This window comes from Taudactylus pleione, unplaced genomic scaffold, assembly GCF_031769625.1.
Source record: "Taudactylus pleione unplaced genomic scaffold, aTauple2 ptg000740l, whole genome shotgun sequence".
Lineage (NCBI taxonomy): Eukaryota > Metazoa > Chordata > Amphibia > Anura > Myobatrachidae > Taudactylus > Taudactylus pleione.
Genome location: NW_028285142.1, coordinates 1891875 through 1911548, shown reverse-complemented (window position 1 = coordinate 1911548; position 19674 = coordinate 1891875). Strand labels below are relative to the sequence as shown.

At 45.0% G+C, this 19674-nt stretch overlaps 1 protein-coding gene across 2 annotated transcripts in view; it reads right to left on the bottom strand.

Annotated features, from left to right (window-relative positions):
- GRAMD1B (GRAM domain containing 1B) overlaps positions 1 to 19674 on the bottom strand; it is a 690584-nt gene that overhangs the window by 522039 nt on the left and 148871 nt on the right. The window lies entirely within an intron of this gene.

The following is a 19674-nucleotide window of genomic DNA, read 5'->3' as shown; positions in this document are numbered from 1 at the left end:
GAATGTCCCACGTGGGCATGTAACATCTTTAAGATTTACACGTGCACTATTAATGTATCAAAGAATCAGGATGTCACATGTGGGCTAGTAAGCTATGTAAGAGTTAGAATGTCACATGTGGGCTAGTAACCTATGTAAGAATCAGAATGTCCCACGTGGGCTAATAACCTATGTAAGAATCAGAATGTCCCACGTGGGATAGTAACATTTGTAAGAAACAGAATGTCCCACGTGGGCTAGTAACATCTGTAAGAATCAGAATGTCCCACGTGGGCATGTAACATCTGTAAGAATCAGAATGTCCCACGTGGGCCATTAACATCTGTAAGAATCAGAATGTCCCACGTGGGCTAGTCACATCTGTAAGAATCAGAATGTCACATGTGTGATAGTAACATATGTAAGAATCAGAATGTCACACATGTGCTAGTAACATTATTAAGAATCAGAATGTCACATCTGTAATAGTAACATTACTTATAATCAGGATGTCACATACAGATTAGTAACAGCTCTAAGACTTAGAACGTCACATGTGGACATTTAACATCTGTAAGAATTAGAATGTCATATGTGGGCTAGTAACGTATGTAAGAATTAGAATGTCATATGCGGGCTAGTAACGTATGTAAGAATTAGAATGTCATATGTGGGCTAGTAACGTATGTAAGAATTAGAATGTCATATGCGGGATAGTAACGTATGTAAGAATTAGAATGTCATATGCGGGCTAGTAACGTATGTAAGAATTAGAATGTCATATGCGGGCTAGTAACGTATGTAAGAATTAGAATGTCATATGCGGGCTAGTAACGTATGTAAGAATTAGAATGTCATATGCGGGCTAGTAACGTATGTAAGAATTAGAATGTCATATGCGGGATAGTAACCTATGTACGAATTAGAATGTCATATGCGGGATAGTAACGTATGTAAGAATTGGAATGTCATATGTGGGCTAGTAACGTATGTAAGAATTAGAATGTCATATGCGGGCTAGTAACGTATGTAAGAATTAGAATGTCATATGCGGGCTAGTAACGTATGTAAGAATTAGAATGTCATATGCGGGATAGTAACGTATGTAAGAATTAGAATGTCATATGCGGGATAGTAACGTATGTAAGAATTAGAATGTCATATGCGGGATAGTAACGTATGTAAGAATTAGAATGTCATATGCGGGATAGTAACGTATGTAAGAATTAGAATGTCATATGCGGGATAGTAACGTATGTAAGAATTAGAATGTCATATGCGGGATAGTAACGTATGTAAGAATTAGAATGTCATATGCGGGCTAGTAACGTATGTAAGAATTAGAATGTCGTATGTGGTCGTAATGTGTGTATAAATCACGTACAGTGTAAAGCTCGCGCCCTCGGTGAGATATAGAGGATAGAGGTCTGTCTGCCCCCTACATGCATATAGGAGGGGAGTTGTGATGACGGTAGCACAAGTAGACTGAAAAGAGTCACATTACTCAGCAGTAGGAGAACAAGTCTTGTTTTTGTCATAATCAGCAGAGCGTTAATAAGGGCCGGGCTTTGTAATAATCGCACCAACACCGGGCTGGATCTGTCAGCTCTGCTGTAGTCTCCTGTCTAATATAATATAGGTATAAAAGTTTGCATGCATAAGCGTGAGACTTACTGAAAGGAAGTGCTTGGAGTGAGGACAGAAAACATAGGAAATAAGAAGGTATTGGGAAGGCAGGCACTATATACATCGCTAGAAACGATGGAAACTAAGGTCTAGTCAGAGGTATGCTGACAGCTGGGATTTCTCTACACAAGACGCTAGAATAAAGACGATATTTCTAGTAAATCACACAGCAGGTCAACATTACGTGCGCTGATACCGCTTCTCCCCCATGTCTTAACGTAGGGTTGGGTGTTAAATGACAGGACCGCTATGCGCCCCCGCCATTATCTGCAATGCTGTCTACAAGATTGCGCTCCGATGCGCCACCCAATGTATGAACGTTCAGTAACACTGTCGTCGCCCTATCACCCCACAGCAGGGACGGCACGGCGGGAGGTGAGACACAGCGCCGTAGCACTAGGCGGATGACCTGTGGCCTCTGTCAGGGATCCCCGGAGGAGGGAGATTTCACTTCCCCACTCCGACAGATGAGTCGTTCATACATCTCGTCAGTGCTGCTTCTTGCTTTGCCTCTGGAAGAGCTGTAGCGGCACGATCCATGCTGCTATAATACAGCTCCCCCTATGTACTAAGCCTTGGAGTGAGATAAATTGGGTGGAGATAAAGTACCAACCAATCAGCTCCTAACTGTCATTTTGCAAACAGCCTCTCAAGTGACAGTGTGACGTTTGTTTTTGTCTTTGGAAGCGGACTGGAGTCGTTGGCTGGAACGGGATCTGGGGCGAGAGGCTGAAAGCTGGGAGGCCTAATATAGTTCCTGCTCATGGACTAGGACAGAGATATAAAGTGTATGGATGGAGTGCGCTTGTGCGTTTTAACTGGTCGGCAAGATGTGGCTGCTGGCGACTGAAGGCACTTGTGGGACAGCCGGAGTCTTGATGGGAACCAGATGATTGATACCTGAGGCACACAGGTGCAGGTGAATAGGATAGAGTTTCAGAACTACAACCAGACTAGAACCAGCAGGACACTGGATCACATGGAATCCGGAGAAGCTCTGGAGAGGAATACTGGACATCCGGAAAGAGACCGAAACACTAGAGAGTCACCAGAATGAAACCGGAATGCTGGAGTCAAAAGAATGGGACCGGAATGCTGGAGTCACCGGAATGGGACCAGAGTCCTGGAGCCACTAGTGCAGGAAGGTGGTAAATGCACTTGGAATCTCTAGGCAAAATAGGAATCTGCAGGAGCTCAAATATTGCTGTATCCACCCCTGGTGCTGCGTCCCACACCCTAGACTCATTAGTGGGTTCACATTACTCCTCACTGATCCCTTTAAAAGGGGAAAAATCCTGAGTTGTTTTATTTTACTCCACATAGTTTTTCTATACAGGACTTTCTTTCTCTAGATACTTCAACATGCATTATTTATTATACAGTTTTTTAAGTTGTATTTTAATCTATATTAACACTCTACAAAGGATAAAACTCAGTTATCGTTTCCTTAGTTGCAGACCTATGATCATTGCACATTATAATTCTAAACAGAGGTCTTAGGTAAAATAAAACTACTAACTGCATGGGGATACGCTGTTCTAGGTTGGGACCAATAGTCCTCCATAGTGCACATACTGGAGATGGTTCTGGTGCTGCTTCAGATTGCTATACAGACGGGGGACAGAAGCTGGAAGGCCAAGCAGTCAGCCTAGGACTTCCAATTTCTTAGGAGGGGGTGAGCGGAAATGCCGGCGTCTGAAGCTGTTCATGTCCTAATGGAGCAACAATTGAATTGCTGCGTCTGGCGCCCGGCCCCCTTTGAAAGAGGTTCCACACTTGATTAGTGCGTTTGTACTGAAGTGCTTCATCACGAAGATCATAAAATACAGATAGCCTAGTAAAACTAAACAGCATCAACTGGGTGAAGGATAGAGGAGGATTTCAAAGACTTTATAACCCTTGGTCGAGTCCATCATAAAGAAAAGATAACATGGCTGAGCGTATTCGCAAGAGGACATCCTCTGACACTTCTCATGGAGGACACCAAGAGTCCCGGACAGGTCAGAGAGTTACAGTCTTACATAGGCATACAGTAACCTGGGCACAAACCTTCCCTCCATGGGAGTGTGGAAACATTAAAGCTCACACAATCGTGCTAATAGTCTGCCAAAGAAAGCAGAGACTGTAGGAGGCTCTCGTTTTATCTATGGTCGGTGATCTGCTGAGAGATCCAATCAAACTCCAGACCCAAATACCATAGCAATCATTTCAGTAACATCCTTTACTTTCCACCGGGATGTAGTTTGGAAGCCAACGGTCTAAATCCCGACCACCGGCTTCCAGACGTTGTAATCCCGGCGTGCTACTAATGACAGGCGTCTAAATGTAGACGCCTGTCAATAACCAGACGCCGGAAGACTGACGCCCGGAATCCTGATCAAAGTGATGCCGGCGCCGGGCGCGGAGAGCCGCGGGGGGAAGGGTTAGGTTTAGGGCTCCCGGGGGGGACTTAGGGTTAGGCACCCCCCCGGGAGGTTAGGGTTAGGTTAGGGGAAGGGGGGTTAGGGTTAGGCACCCCCAGGGGGAGGTGAGGGTTAGGCACTTAGAGGGGGGATTAGGGTTAGGCACGGGGGGGGGGAGGTTAGGGTTAGGTACCCCTAAGGGAGAGTTAGGGTTAGGGGGGGGAATTAGGTTAGAGATACTTATCTTAGGGATGATCGGGATTTTCACCCTTGCCGGGCTGCCGCTGTCAGGATTTGAACCGCCGGACCCACTACACCCTTTCCACCAACCTGAAAAAACTCCCGCAATGCAGAACAGAAGAATGTGGAGGATGGAACGGCCGGTAAAGACACTTCCGTATTTTCTTACACATTCCAAAAAAAAAGAATAAAAAATAAACCAACAAAAAATGATCTTTTCAAAATGCTGCTCCCATCGTAAATGCCCCTAATGAGCGTACACCCCCCTATACACATTGCTGTGAGCGGGTGCAAGGGGAGTAGGGAAGCGAGAACACAGAGCAGAGGTGATTGTTAGCAGGAAGAGAAGGAGCCGCCATAGGACAGAGATGACTCCATCTTTCTGCACACAGTGAAATCCAGCATAAATGCCGCGCCTGTGTAAATGCCGCGCCTGTGTAAATGCCGCGCCTGTGTAAATGCCGCGCCTGTGTAAATGCTGCTCCTGTGTAAATGCAGCGCAAGTGTAAACTCTGCGCGTGTTTAAATGCCACTAAGTTGGGAAAACACTGTATGAACACGTAAATGCTGCAGCGTTTACAGAGTAAAATATGGTAACAAATGGTCGCAGCTTCAAAAGCAGCCGAAGGTAATTCTACAAAGGGAATCGGTATGAAATACCGACAGTCGGGATCATGGCGGACAGAATCTCGACAGGGTTGACATACTGAGACTTGTTGGTGGGTATGCTAACCCTCCCCCTCTCCCTACCCTAACCCTTCCTCTTTGGTACCTAACCCCTAACCCTCCCCTTAGTGCCTAACCCCTAAACATAACCCTCCCCCTAGTGCCTAACCCCTAAACATAACCCTCCCCCTAGTGCCTAACCCCTAAACATAACCCTCCCCCTAGTGCCTATCCCCTAAACATAACCCTCCCCCTAGTTCCTATCCCCTAAACATAACCCTCCCCCTAGTGCCTATCCCCTAAACATAACCCTCCCCCTAGTGCCTAACCCCTAAACATAACCCTCCCCCTAGTGCCTATCCCCTAAACATAACCCTCCCCTTAGTGCCTAACCCCTAAACCTAACCCTCCCCCTAGTGCCTAACCCCTAAACCTAACCCTCCCCCTAGTGCCTAACCCCTAAACATAACCCTCCCCCTAGTGCCTATCCCCTAAACATAACCCTCCCCCTAGTGCCTATCCCCTAAACATAACCCTCCCCCTAGTGCCTATCCCCTAAACATAACCCTCCCCCTAGTGCCTAACCCCTAAACATAACCCTCCCCCTAGTGCCTATCCCCTAAACATAACCCTCCCCCTAGTGCCTATCCCCTAAACATAACCCTCCCCCTAGTGCCTAACCCCTAAACCTAACCCTCCCCCTAGTGCCTAACCCCTAAACCTAACCCTCCCCCTAGTGCCCAACCCTAAACATAACCTAACCCTCCCCCTAGTCCCCCAACCCCTAAACCTAACCCTCCCCCTAGTGCCCAACCCTAACCCCTAAACCTACCCCCCCTTTGTGCCTAACCCCCCTCCTTAGTGCCTGAACCTAACTTCCCCCCTCCCCGCACCCTAAACCTAACCCTAACCTCCCTCGTGCCTGAACCATACCTCCCCCTCCACGCACTCTAAACCTAACCCCCCCCCCTTTGTGCATAACCTTAACATTCCCCCTAGTGCCTAACCCCTAAACCTGACCCTCGACATAACCCCATTACTTACCTTCAGCATCCCAGAGGTCGGTACTTCGGCACCAGGATTCTGACCACCGGTAATATAAGCGTGGGCTGAACACATACATTTCAAAGTATTAAAACAGGGGATACTATACTAATAAGGTACTGGCATCTTATTTTTAACTATTATATTTTATTTCTAACTGAAATTGTTGAAAAAACAACTTTGACTCCTTAATGTACTTAAATATGATTAATGCCAAGAGGGGTAATGAGATTTATCAGCTGCTGGTTAACTGTGGCAGCTTCACTGAATAAATCCCGGAGCCATAATTGTAGTTATTTCAGGTCATTTTGTACAATACACGACGTTGTAAATGCCGAAAAGTAGATGAGAAGTGAGACAAACCCGCAGATGAAACAATAGCACATACAGACTATGAAAGGCAAATCCAACAGCACCTGATACTGTATAATAACGTGCTTCATGTAGCAGATGAAGAGATTGTTCTCCACACACCTGGGGTTACGTACATGATGGTTTACAGGCTCATTTTACAATTTCAACTATTACATAAGAATAATGTCTATTACTATGAGCACAGATGAGGACGGTTACACTAGGCTATGTACATATTATACACATATAGTGACTATTACATAATGACAATGTCTATCACTATGAGCACAGATGAGGACAGTTACACTAGGCTATGTACATATTATACACAGATAGTGACTATTACATGAGGACAATGTCTATCACTATGAGCACAGATGAGGACGGTTACACTAGGCTATGTACATATTATACACATATAGTGACTATTACATAATGACAATGTCTATTACTATGAGCACAGATGAGGACGGTTACACTAGGCTATGTACATATTATACACATAACAAGAGATATGGTAAGAACTTACCTTTGTTATCTCTGTTTCTACGAAGTCCATAGGGTCCACAGGGTTGACCTTGGGGTATAGGTTGGGAACCAAATCCGGGCACCACGCAGTTAAAGCTTTTAGCTCCCAGGATGCACTGGGTCCACTCTCCCTATAACCCCACCCCCAAGCCAGAGGCACCTCAGTTTGTAAGTAGCCAAAGGCCGGAGGAGGAGAGAAAAAGAGAGAGAAAACTGGAACACTCAATAACCATACTCACAGAAACGGGAGACGGAAAACCGGTGACCAGCCACACAGCCCATATGAAGCCAGGTGCGTCAGGGCGGGCGCCCTGTGGACCCTATGGACTTCGTAGAAACAGAGATAACAAAGGTAAGTTCTTACCATATCTCTTTTTTTCTACTTCAGGGTCCATAGGGGGTCCACAGGGTTGACCTTGGGGATGTCCCAAAGCAGTTCAACCAAGGGTGGGGACGCTCCTGTGCTGAGAGGAGAATCCGTCGCCAAAAAGGAAGCATCCTGAGAGGCAAAGGAAACCAATGCCTAGAACCTTAAAAAGGTGTGGACAGAAGACCACGTGGCCACCTAGTAAGGCAAAACAGCCGAGGCGCCACAGCGAGCCGCCCACGAGGGTTACATGGCCCAAGAAAAAACAAGCATCAACAACAGAAAGGCCTACCCTGAGGAAGACCTACGAGGCCATCCACCAACATTTGGTTATAGGCCGGCCATCCTTTCCTGTGAAAACCAGAAATCTCAGACCACCAATAAGGAGTCCGATTTCCCTAAGGAACCTGAACGGATCACATAAATCCAAAGAGGCCGGACCACAGTCAATGAGGCCACACCAGCCGAGAGGACTGGGGACAGAATGGCCATACCATAAGTTCCAGAATAATATGGAACCTGAAAACCACTAAGAAGAAACACAGGGCGAGAGCAACTCACACCCTGACATGATGCCCTCCAGAAGAGGGAGCCACATGAGAACGCTCCCAATTCAGACACTCTCCTGGTTGATATAAACACCCTGAGAGAAAGAGAGAGCCTAAGCAATAGACCATGTAATGGCTATCACAACCAGCGGTTCCATTGACTGTCCCCGGAGGGAACAAAGAACCACTACTAACTCCCAAGGAGTCCCTAGGGAGGACAAATGGAAGCATAATCCAGAAAACACTCCAAAGGATGAACTGGATACCAGAGTGGAGCAATTCCATATCTTAACCATACTGACAGTGTAGAGATCCGCACTGTCAGGAAGACCAGGCCAAGTGTGAAACCCAAGCCAGCCGGAAGGAATGCCAGAATATCTGGAAATCCTGGACACCGGAGGATTGTATCGACAGGTACAATACCATAAGATTTATGGTTGCCACAGTTTGTGGTAGGTCCCAGCAAAAGCTGATCCATGTGCTCTAATCATTCCAACGATGACAAAGCCATGGAAGCCGTAAGACCACTGTAGGGACACAGTCAAAGACAAACGACCCAGGTCCAAGGCAAAACCAAGGACCCTGAGACAACAGGTCCGGGCAGCGAAGCATCAGGAATGGAGTATCGATGGAGAGACTCCGAAAATCCAAGTACCCCTGACATCTGGGGCAATCAGGAGCCACCAGCAGGAAAGCATCTCCGTCTCAATTGAAATACTTCCAAAGACCTCGAGGAAGAAGGGAGACCGGAGAACAGAGGTACACAAAGTGAAAGGACCACTTCATCGACAAAGAGTCGCTGAAGGTTGCTTCAGAATCCCCAGAGCTGGACTGTAACACCATAGTGTGATAAAGTCAGAAGGCCCTGAGGGTCACCTCAGGGGGGCCCCCCCTGCTCACCAGGAGATGAAACCTCTCTTGGGGAAGAGACTAGTCCCCGGGATGCACGTCGTGACGGCTGAGGACTCCCACTTCCCAATGGAGAGCTCCTGAAATGAACGCTGCCGAGATGGTCGGGAGGAGACCCTCGGACTATGTCCGAATATGTGACATACCTGTCATTGCCACCCAACGAACAGTGTTGCTAAAAAGGAATCCACTGTCCTGACCCTGTCAGACTGAACCTTTTCAGGTTCACCGGGAAACAAGAGTTATGCCAGAGTAAGTTAATTGACAGGGTGGAATCGACAGACGTCCAACTGCACTGAAAAGGATGCGAACCAGACACTGTCCATAGCAAAGAATACCCTGGACGAGATGGCCATAGCCACCCGGACAGGGACCGACTTGCCTCCGGAGAGAGCATCATCGTTTGACCAGTGATCCGACAGAAAAAACTTGTTCCATCTGGAGATGAACCAATTATGGAAAGGTCTGGAATGGAACTGAGCCCATTCCACCATGCATCCCAGAGTGTAAAGACATATGTCGACTGCGCAGACAACCACGTACTCCTAATGGAAGAGTGGAGATTCCGTCTTACGCCAGAAGAATTCTCAGATTCTGAGAATCCAGCAGGGATCCTAGATGAAGAATACCCAGAGAGAGATGCAGGGAGGACTTTTTCCCCGTTGATTAAACGTCTGCACCCTGAAGCCACAGTCATCCTGACCTGGCTGTAAAGTACCCCGGTGATCCCGCTAAGAGCAGGAGGCCGTCCAGGTACAGGAGCATTGGGATATACTGAACAGGAGAACTGTCAGAAAATCCAAAACACTGGTAAACCCCTGTGGGGCTGAGGACAGTCCCAACAGGCAGAGCCCGAAAAATTGTAAGTGTTGCTGTGATACAGCAAACCTCAGCCCATGCTGAGGAAAGGTCTCTGTAAGTACCCGTAGGCACGCGTCCTGTATATGATACCATAAAGTCCCCAGGTTCCAAACATCGTATGATGGAGCATAGGGATTTCCTCCTGAGCCCAGGTAGCTTTAGGAACTGGCTCAGGGAATTGAGACAGAGAATAGGCCAAAGAGGACCATTCAGCCACCGCACCAGAAAGAAAGCAGAACAACCAGTCCCTCACTGAGATAGTGGGGATGGCCTAATTAGCTCCGCTTACCGCAACAACTGCATAGCTTTCTGGATCTGTAAGGCCCTTGTAAAGAGGCCGCCTGAGCAAAGAGAGGGCGTACCCTCCTACCCACGTAGCCACGGCAACTTGACACTAGTACCGGGCGAACTGAGAAAATCGGTATCTCCCAGTTGTAGGCCTGTCCCGTCAGGCTGAAGAGATATCCGTAGGTTCAGAAGCAGGATCGGCTGGCAGTCCAGGCCTGCTCGGTACTGGATATGTCGGCCCTTGTAGATGCCGACAGTCTACGAAGAAACAGACCTTTAGGCTGACCCAGAGGACAAAAAGACTTTACAGACTTAGTCTGAGGCCTTGTAGAGGGCATAGCTGAAGGCGGTAAACTTGTCGTTAGTAATACTGCCAATGTTACTACAATCTTGTCAAGGTCAGGACCAACCAAGATCAACCCTAAAGATGGTATCTGCACCTCTGCATTCCCAGAGCGCAGCCATAGGGTATTACGGAGGATACAGTCGCAGCCGGAACTCTGAAAGTTAGGAGACTGGTATCCAATATAGGCATTTCCACCTATGACAACTGCATATATTACGAGAGCGACCAAATACATTTGAACCCCCGACGTGTTGGAGGGGAAAAAATGTTACAAATGCATCAGCCCAATCTGCAATAGTATTAACCAACCATGCTATAGCCATGGTAGGATGGGTAACAACCCCTGAAGCAAGTATACCGATTTCAGGCAGAGTTACCACCTACGGACCACGCAGGAATGGGATGCGTAGTAACGTGTGTAATCAGACGAGTAACACGCCCATCCACCCCAGGAGGGGGCTCGTGATGACCCTCAGGGAATTTGGGACAGGAGGCCAAACACTGTTGTAACACCTCCTATCTGGCAACAGCCAGAGTCCCGCTATGCGATCCACCCGCTAGTCACAACAGGGAACCCGAAGGCATGTAAGACTGAGGGTGTATGATACAGGTGCAGGTCAACATTCACTCTAACCAGAATGGACCTGCTACCAGCCCTAAAGCAGGGATAATAATACCTGAAATAGGCTTCCACCCGTAAGAGGGAAAGAGCCCAAAACAGTATCCAGTACATGCAGAGCCAACTGGGAAGTAACCACAGGGCGTCAACCACGCCAATTTGCGTTTCGTAGAAAACGACACCACCCAGGGTGGCTGTTGTGGTAATCCCTGCAAGGGGCATGACAGACTATTGTGGCACCAGGGGGAATTCATATACTGCGAAAAACCCCTGCAGGGAGCGATAGTCTGTGTCACAGGGGAAGAGTGCAAGAAACTGCGAGATACCCTGAGATGAAAAGGGCAGTATGGTGGAGTAACCCCAAGTGAGGTACAACAATGGGGCCCACCCGGCGATCCGCAATTGAGAGGATCCCGAGAAAACAAACCGCCCAAGGGGGTCGTGAAAGGGGCCGGCACCAGATGATGCCACATACAGAACCCTTTATGAAACAAATCCTCCGCACTAACACCTGCAGCACATGGCTTGCAGGATAGCAAAAATGGGTGCAGTATAACGCTCTATCTCCTGGTCAGACATATCTGACCAACCCTCTTGGCGGAAATATTAAGCAGCGCTATACTGGTCCTGACTGACGCCAAAAATTAGCTGCAGGGACCCATTTTCAGCGTATGCAACACACAGTTCCATCTAAAATATGGCAACGTGCAGCACGCAACAGTATGTGACAAACCTCACAAATATCAACGAGTATATAAATGTGAGGTCTCAGAACCACCCTAAGTACAGCTGTATTAGGGCAGATAAAGAAAAGGGATAGATATACACTGACAGGTGAGAGAATTAAATACAGACAGTCAGCACTAGCATAAGTCACATACAATGCAGATATATACATATATACATAAACATGTCATATAATATACTGCACTATTACACTGCATTCAACTTACCCAGATTCAGTGTCTGGGAAGGCTACAGTGCTGTGTACACTGACCTGATGGTGAGGTACGCAGGGGGACTGGACTCACTGCCATCTCCGGAGCTCTGCTGCTGCACCACAAGAAAATGGTCGCTGGAGACCTCAGAAGAAGCGTGGCCCGCGGAGGAAGCAGCTCAGCGACGCCAGACTATACATACTGAAAGGCGCGCTGAGCTGAGGGGAGGAGCCGCTGTAACAGGGAAAGCTTCCTCCCCTGGCCGGCTATTAACCTCCCGGGACGCCGGCTCCCAGCGCCGATCAGTAAGTCCCTGGTGGTCTAGTGGACACACGGGGTATGGGGGGCCCGCCGCCACTGCCGGCGCCTCCGGTCTGTCCCCGGAGACCGGAGGCACAGGACTGCATATTAAATGCGCGGATCACCGCAAGCGGTGATCCGCGACCTTACCTGCTCCCCGTGGATCCGGCAGCAGTCCTGGGCGCCCGCAGAGTCCGGCTAGTACAGACTCTGGGGTCCCGCTGAGATCCCCAGATCTGTACTGGCGTCTCAGCGCCGGCGGGGTGACGGAGCGGCAGCTTAGACGTCCTATGGACAGTCCGACGCTGCCGCTCTGAAAGTCCAAAGTAAAAATAAAAAAACTCTGTACTTAGAAAAAATAAAGCTTAGGGGCTGCTAATCAGCTCCCCACTGCACTAAACGGTGACCCGACTCCGGCCGGGCACAACTTAAACTGAGGTGCCTCTGGCTTGGGGGTGGGGTTATAGGGAGAGTGGACCCAGTGCATCCTGGGAGCTAAAAGCTTTAACTGCGTGGTGCCCGGATTTGGTTCCCAACCTATACCCCAAGGTCAACCCTGTGGACCCCCTATGGACCATGAAGTAGAAATAGAGACTATTACATAAGGACAATGTCTATCACTATGAGCACAGATGAGGACGGTTACACTAGGCTATGTACATATTATACACAGATAGTGACTATTACATAATGACAATGTCTATCACTATGAGCACAGATGAGGACGGTTACACTAGGCTATGTACATATTATACACAGATAGTGACTATTACATAATGACAATGTATCACTATGAGCACAGATGAGGACAGTTACACTAGGCTATGTACATATTATACACAGATAGTGACTATTACATAAGGACAATGTATCACTATGAGCACAGATGAGGACAGTTACACTAGGCTATATACATATTATACACAGATAGTGACTATTACATAATGACAATGTCTATCACTATGAGCACAGATGAGGACAGTTACACTAGGCTATGTACATATTATACACAGATAGTGACTATTACATAAGGACAATGTATCACTATGAGCACAGATGAGGACAGTTACATTAGGCTATGTACATATTATACACATATAGTGACTATTACATAAGGACAATGTCTATCACTATGAGCACAGATGAGGACGGTTACACTAGGCTATGTACATATTATACACAGATAGTGACTATTACATAAGGACAATGTCTATCACTATGAGCACAGATGAGGACGGTTACACTAGGCTATGTACATATTATACACAGATAGTGACTATTACATAAGGACAATGTCTATCACTATGAGCACAGATGAGGACAGTTACACTAGGCTATGTACATATTATACACAGATAGTGACTATTACATAATGACAATGTCTATCACTATGAGCACAGATGAGGACGGTTACACTAGGCTATGTACATATTATACACAGATAGCGACTATTACATAAGGACAATGTATCACTATGAGCACAGATGAGGACGGTTACACTAGGCTATGTACATATTATACACAGATAGTGACTATTACATAATGACAATGTCTATCACTATGAGCACAGATGAGGACGGTTACACTAGGCTATGTACATATTATACACAGATAGTGACTATTACATAATGACAATGTCTATCACTATGAGCACAGATGAGGACGGTTACACTAGGCTATGTAAATATTATACACAGATAGTGACTATTACATGAGGACAATGTCTATCACTATGAGCACAGATGAGGACGGTTACACTAGGCTATGTACATATTATACACAGATAGCGACTATTACATAAGGACAATGTATCACTATGAGCACAGATGAGGACGGTTACACTAGGCTATGTACATATTATACACAGATAGTGACTATTACATAAGGACAATGTCTATCACTATGAGCACAGATGAGGACAGTTACACTAGGCTATGTACATATTATACACAGATAGTGACTATTACATGAGGACAATGTCTATCACTATGAGCACAGATGAGGACGGTTACACTAGGCTATGTATATATTATACACAGATAGTGACTATTACATAAGGACAATGTCTATCACTATGAGCACAGATGAGGACGGTTACACTAGGCTATGTACATATTATACACAGATAGCGACTATTACATAAGGACAATGTATCACTATGAGCACAGATGAGGACGGTTACACTAGGCTATGTACATATTATACACAGATAGTGACTATTACATAAGGACAATGTCTATCACTATGAGCACAGATGAGGACAGTTACACTAGGCTATGTACATATTATACACAGATAGTGACTATTACATGAGGACAATGTCTATCACTATGAGCACAGATGAGGACGGTTACACTAGGCTATGTATATATTATACACAGATAGTGACTATTACATAAGGACAATGTCTATCACTATGAGCACAGATGAGGACGGTTACACTAGGCTATGTACATATTATACACAGATAGTGACTATTACATAAGGACAATGTCTATCACTATGAGCACAGATGAGGACAGTTACACTAGGCTATGTACATATTATACACAGATAGTGACTATTACATAATGACAATGTCTATCACTATGAGCACAGATGAGGACGGTTACACTAGGCTATGTACATATTATACACAGATAGTGACTATTACATGAGGACAATGTCTATCACTATGAGCACAGATGAGGACGGTTACACTAGGCTATGTACATATTATACACATATAGTGACTATTACATAATGACAATGTCTATTACTATGAGCACAGATGAGGACGGTTACACTAGGCTATGTACATATTATACACAGATAGTGACTATTACATAAGGACAATGTATCACTATGAGCACAGATGAGGACGGTTACACTAGGCTATGTACATATTATACACATATAGTGACTATTACATGAGGACAATGTCTATCACTATGAGCACAGATGAGGACAGTTACACTAGGCTATGTACATATTATACACAGATAGTGACTATTACATGAGGACAATGTATCACTATGAGCACAGATGAGGACGGTTACACTAGGCTATGTACATATTATACACAGATAGTGACTATTACATGAGGACAATGTCTATCACTATGAGCACAGATGAGGAAGGTTACACTAGGCTATGTACATATTATACACAGATAGTGACTATTGCATAAGGACAATGTATCACTATGAGCACAGATGAGGACAGTTACACTAGGCTATGTACATATTATACACAGATAGTGACTATTACATAAGGACAATGTATCACTATGAGCACAGATGAGGACAGTTACACTAGGCTATGTACATATTATACACAGATAGTGACTATTACATAAGGACAATGTATCACTATGAGCACAGATGAGGACGGTTACACTAGGCTATGTACATATTATACACAGATAGTGACTATTACATAAGGACAATGTCTATCGCTATGAGCACACATGAGGACGGTTACACTAGGCTATGTAAATATTATACACAGATAGTGACTATTACATGAGGACAATGTCTATCACTATGAGCACAGATGAGGAAGGTTACACTAGGCTATGTACATATTATACACAGATAGTGACTATTACATGAGGACAATGTATCACTATGAGCACAGATGAGGACGGTTACACTAGGCTATGTACATATTATACACAGATAGTGACTATTACATAAGGACAATGTATCACTATGAGCACAGATGAGGACGGTTACACTAGGCTATGTACATATTATACACAGATAGTGACTATTACATAAGAACAATGTCTATCACTATGTGCACAGATGAGGACGGTTACACTAGGCTATGTACATATTATACACAGATAGTGACTATTACATAAGGACAATGTATCACTATGAGCACAGATGAGGACGGTTACACTAGGCTATGTACATATTATACACAGATAGTGACTATTACATAAGGACAATGTCTATCGCTATGAGCACACATGAGGACGGTTACACTAGGCTATGTAAATATTATACACAGATAGTGACTATTACATGAGGACAATGTCTATCACTATGAGCACAGATGAGGAAGGTTACACTAGGCTATGTACATATTATACACAGATAGTGACTATTACATAAGGACAATGTATCACTATGAGCACAGATGAGGACGGTTACACTAGGCTATGTACATATTATACACAGATAGTGACTATTACATAAGAACAATGTCTATCACTATGTGCACAGATGAGGACGGTTACACTAGGCTATGTACATATTATACACAGATAGTGACTATTACATACGGACAATGTATCACTATGAGCACAGATGAGGACGGTTACACTAGGCTATGTACATATTATACACAGATAGTGACTATTACATAAGGACAATGTCTATCACTATGAGCACAGATGAGGACGGTTACACTAGGCTATGTACATATTATACACAGATAGTGACTATTACATAAGGACAATGTCTATCACTATGAGCACAGATGAGGACAGTTACACTAGGCTATGTACATATTATACACAGATAGTGACTATTACATAAGGACAATGTCTATCACTATGAGCACAGATGAGGACAGTTACACTAGGCTATGTACATATTATACACAGATAGTGACTATTACATAAGAACAATGTCTATCACTATGAGCACAGATGAGGACAGTTACACTAGGCTATGTACATATTATACACATATAGTGACTATTACATAAGGACAATGTCTATCACTATGAGCACAGATGAGGACGGTTACACTAGGCTATGTACATATTATACACAGATAGTGACTATTACATAAGGACAATGTATCACTATGAGCACAGATGAGGACAGTTACACTAGGCTATGTACATATTATACACAGATAGTGACTATTACATAAGGACAATGTATCACTATGAGCACAGATGAGGACAGTTACACTAGGCTATGTACATATTATACACATATAGTGACTATTACATAATGACAATGTCTATCACTATGAGCACAGATGAGGACGGTTACACTAGGCTATGTACATATTATACACAGATAGTGACTATTACATAAGGACAATGTATCACTAAGAGCACAGATGAGGACGGTTACACTAGGCTATGTACATATTATACACAGATAGTGACTATTACATAAGGACAATGTCTATCACTATGAGCACAGATGAGGACGGTTACACTAGGCTATGTACATATTATACACAGATAGTGACTATTACATAAGGACAATGTCTATCACTATGAGCACAGATGAGGACAGTTACACTAGGCTATGTACATATTATACACAGATAGTGACTATTACATAAGGACAATGTCTATCACTATGAGCACAGATGAGGACAGTTACACTAGGCTATGTACATATTATACACAGATAGTGACTATTACATGAGGACAATGTCTATCACTATGAGCACAGATGAGGACTATATTTAGATACGCCGATGTTACCCCCTTGATTTGAAAGGAAGGAAATCATATAGTAGTGCCCCCATATAATGCCCCTGTAGTAGTGCCCCCCATGTTATGCCCCTGTAGTAGTGCCCCTATATTATGCCCCTGTAGTAGTGCCCCATATAACGCCCCTGTAGTAGTGCCCCCATATAATGCCCCTGTAGTAGTGCCCCCATATAATGCCCCTGTAGTAGTGCCCCCATATAATGCCCCTGTAGTAGTGCCCCTATATAATGCCCCTGTAGTAGTGCCCCCATATAATGCCCCTGTAGTAGTGCCCCCATATAATGCCCCTGTAGTGTCGTTTGTACATTAAAAAAAACCCACTTACCTTAATCTCCGGCTAACGCGGCGCTGCAGGGAAGGAGCCGGGCGCCCGCTGGTAATAACATCTCAGCGGGCGTCCGGCTTAGAGCCTCCCTGCGGCACAGCCAGGCATGTATAGGAATCATTCTATATTACAGAATGATTCATATGCATGCCCGGCTGTCCGTACATTAGGAAATTAATTTTTACCCCATGTGGGGTAATTTACCCCTGTTCCCCGACCACTGCTCTAACTCCTGAGCTCAGCCATGGATCTCTCTAATGCTGGCCATACACTGGATGATTGATCACACGATTTGGGCAGTTTCTACAGGTTGCACAGACCAATCATTTGAAAATCGTTGTATTTTGAGTCTTCTGCGAAACCGATGCGCGTCCCCGCCTTCATCTAGTTGGATCGCAGATCAGATGGTTTTGCAAAGAGATCTCAACTGATCGTGTAGAAATTGACACACATTATGTGATGTGATTGATCAAATCGTATGGTCTTATGTGATATAGTTGCATTTTAAATACAAATCGTCCTGTATCTGAAGGGAAGAATTTTCAAGGGAAATCGTACAACTGATCTGACCAACTTAACACCTGAGCTCAGCCATGGATCTCTCTAACACCTGAGCTCAGCCATGGATCTCTCTAACACCTGAGCTCAGCCATGGATCTCTCTAACACCTGAGCTCAGCCATGGATCTCTCTAACACCTGAGCTCAGCCATGGATCTCTCTAACACCTGAGCTCAGCCATGGATCTCTCTAACACCTGAGCTCAGCCATGGATCTCTCTAACACCTGAGCTGTTGGGGAGTCTTGAGGAGCATGTTTGGGAACCTCTGCACTAATGCCGTTCACAAGTACAGCTGAGTGCACGCTATGGGTTGGGTATGGGAGACCGGCAGTCGGGATGCTTGCCAACAAAAGACCGACAGCGGCATCCCAATGATCAGAATTCCAGCAGGGGCTACATAAGTATAATAATTCTCCCTCCATCACTCCCTTACCCCTACTTTCCTGCATCATATCCCTCCCCGTTAGTGCCTAAAGCTAACCCTCCCCCCTTAGTGCCTAACCCTATCCCCTCCCCTCAGTTAGAATATTTAGACAGGACATTTCTGAGACCATTTGCAAAGTGTATTTATGTGCAAAGAACGTTTCATCCATGAAGTTTTGTCCCATTCTCCACCTAGTTAGAGATATTTACGGAAAGGCTCCAATGTTACATCCCAGCATCTACACACATGCATTAATGTGACGCAGCGCCTATATGACGCTCACCTAACATTTGTTTGTTGGAAGGTTCTATGGGGAATAAAACACCACAAGAAATCACAATTTAAATTTCAGGCTAACGTCTGCTGAAACAATAAGGAGTGGTGTAATAGATGTGCTCCCCAACTAACTTCTCTGCACAAAACAACAGAATATCTGCTAAATCCATTATAGAACGTCCTCTGTAAGGAGTGGTGTAATAGATATGCTCCCCAACTAACTTCTCTGCACAAAACAACAAAATATCTGCTAATTCCATTATAGAACGTCCTCTGTAAGGAGTGGTGTAATAGATGTGCTCCCCAACTAACTTCTCTGCACAAAACAACAGAATATCTGCTAAATCCATTATAGAACGTCCTCTGTAAGGAGTGGTGTAATAGATATGCTCCCCAACTAACTTCTCTGCACAAAACAACAAAATATCTGCTAATTCCATTATAGAACGTCCACTGTAAGGAGTGGTGTAATAGATGTGCTCCCCAACTAACTTCTCTGCACAAAACAACAGAATATCTGCTAATTCCATTATAGAACGTCCTCTGTAAGGAGTGGTGTAATA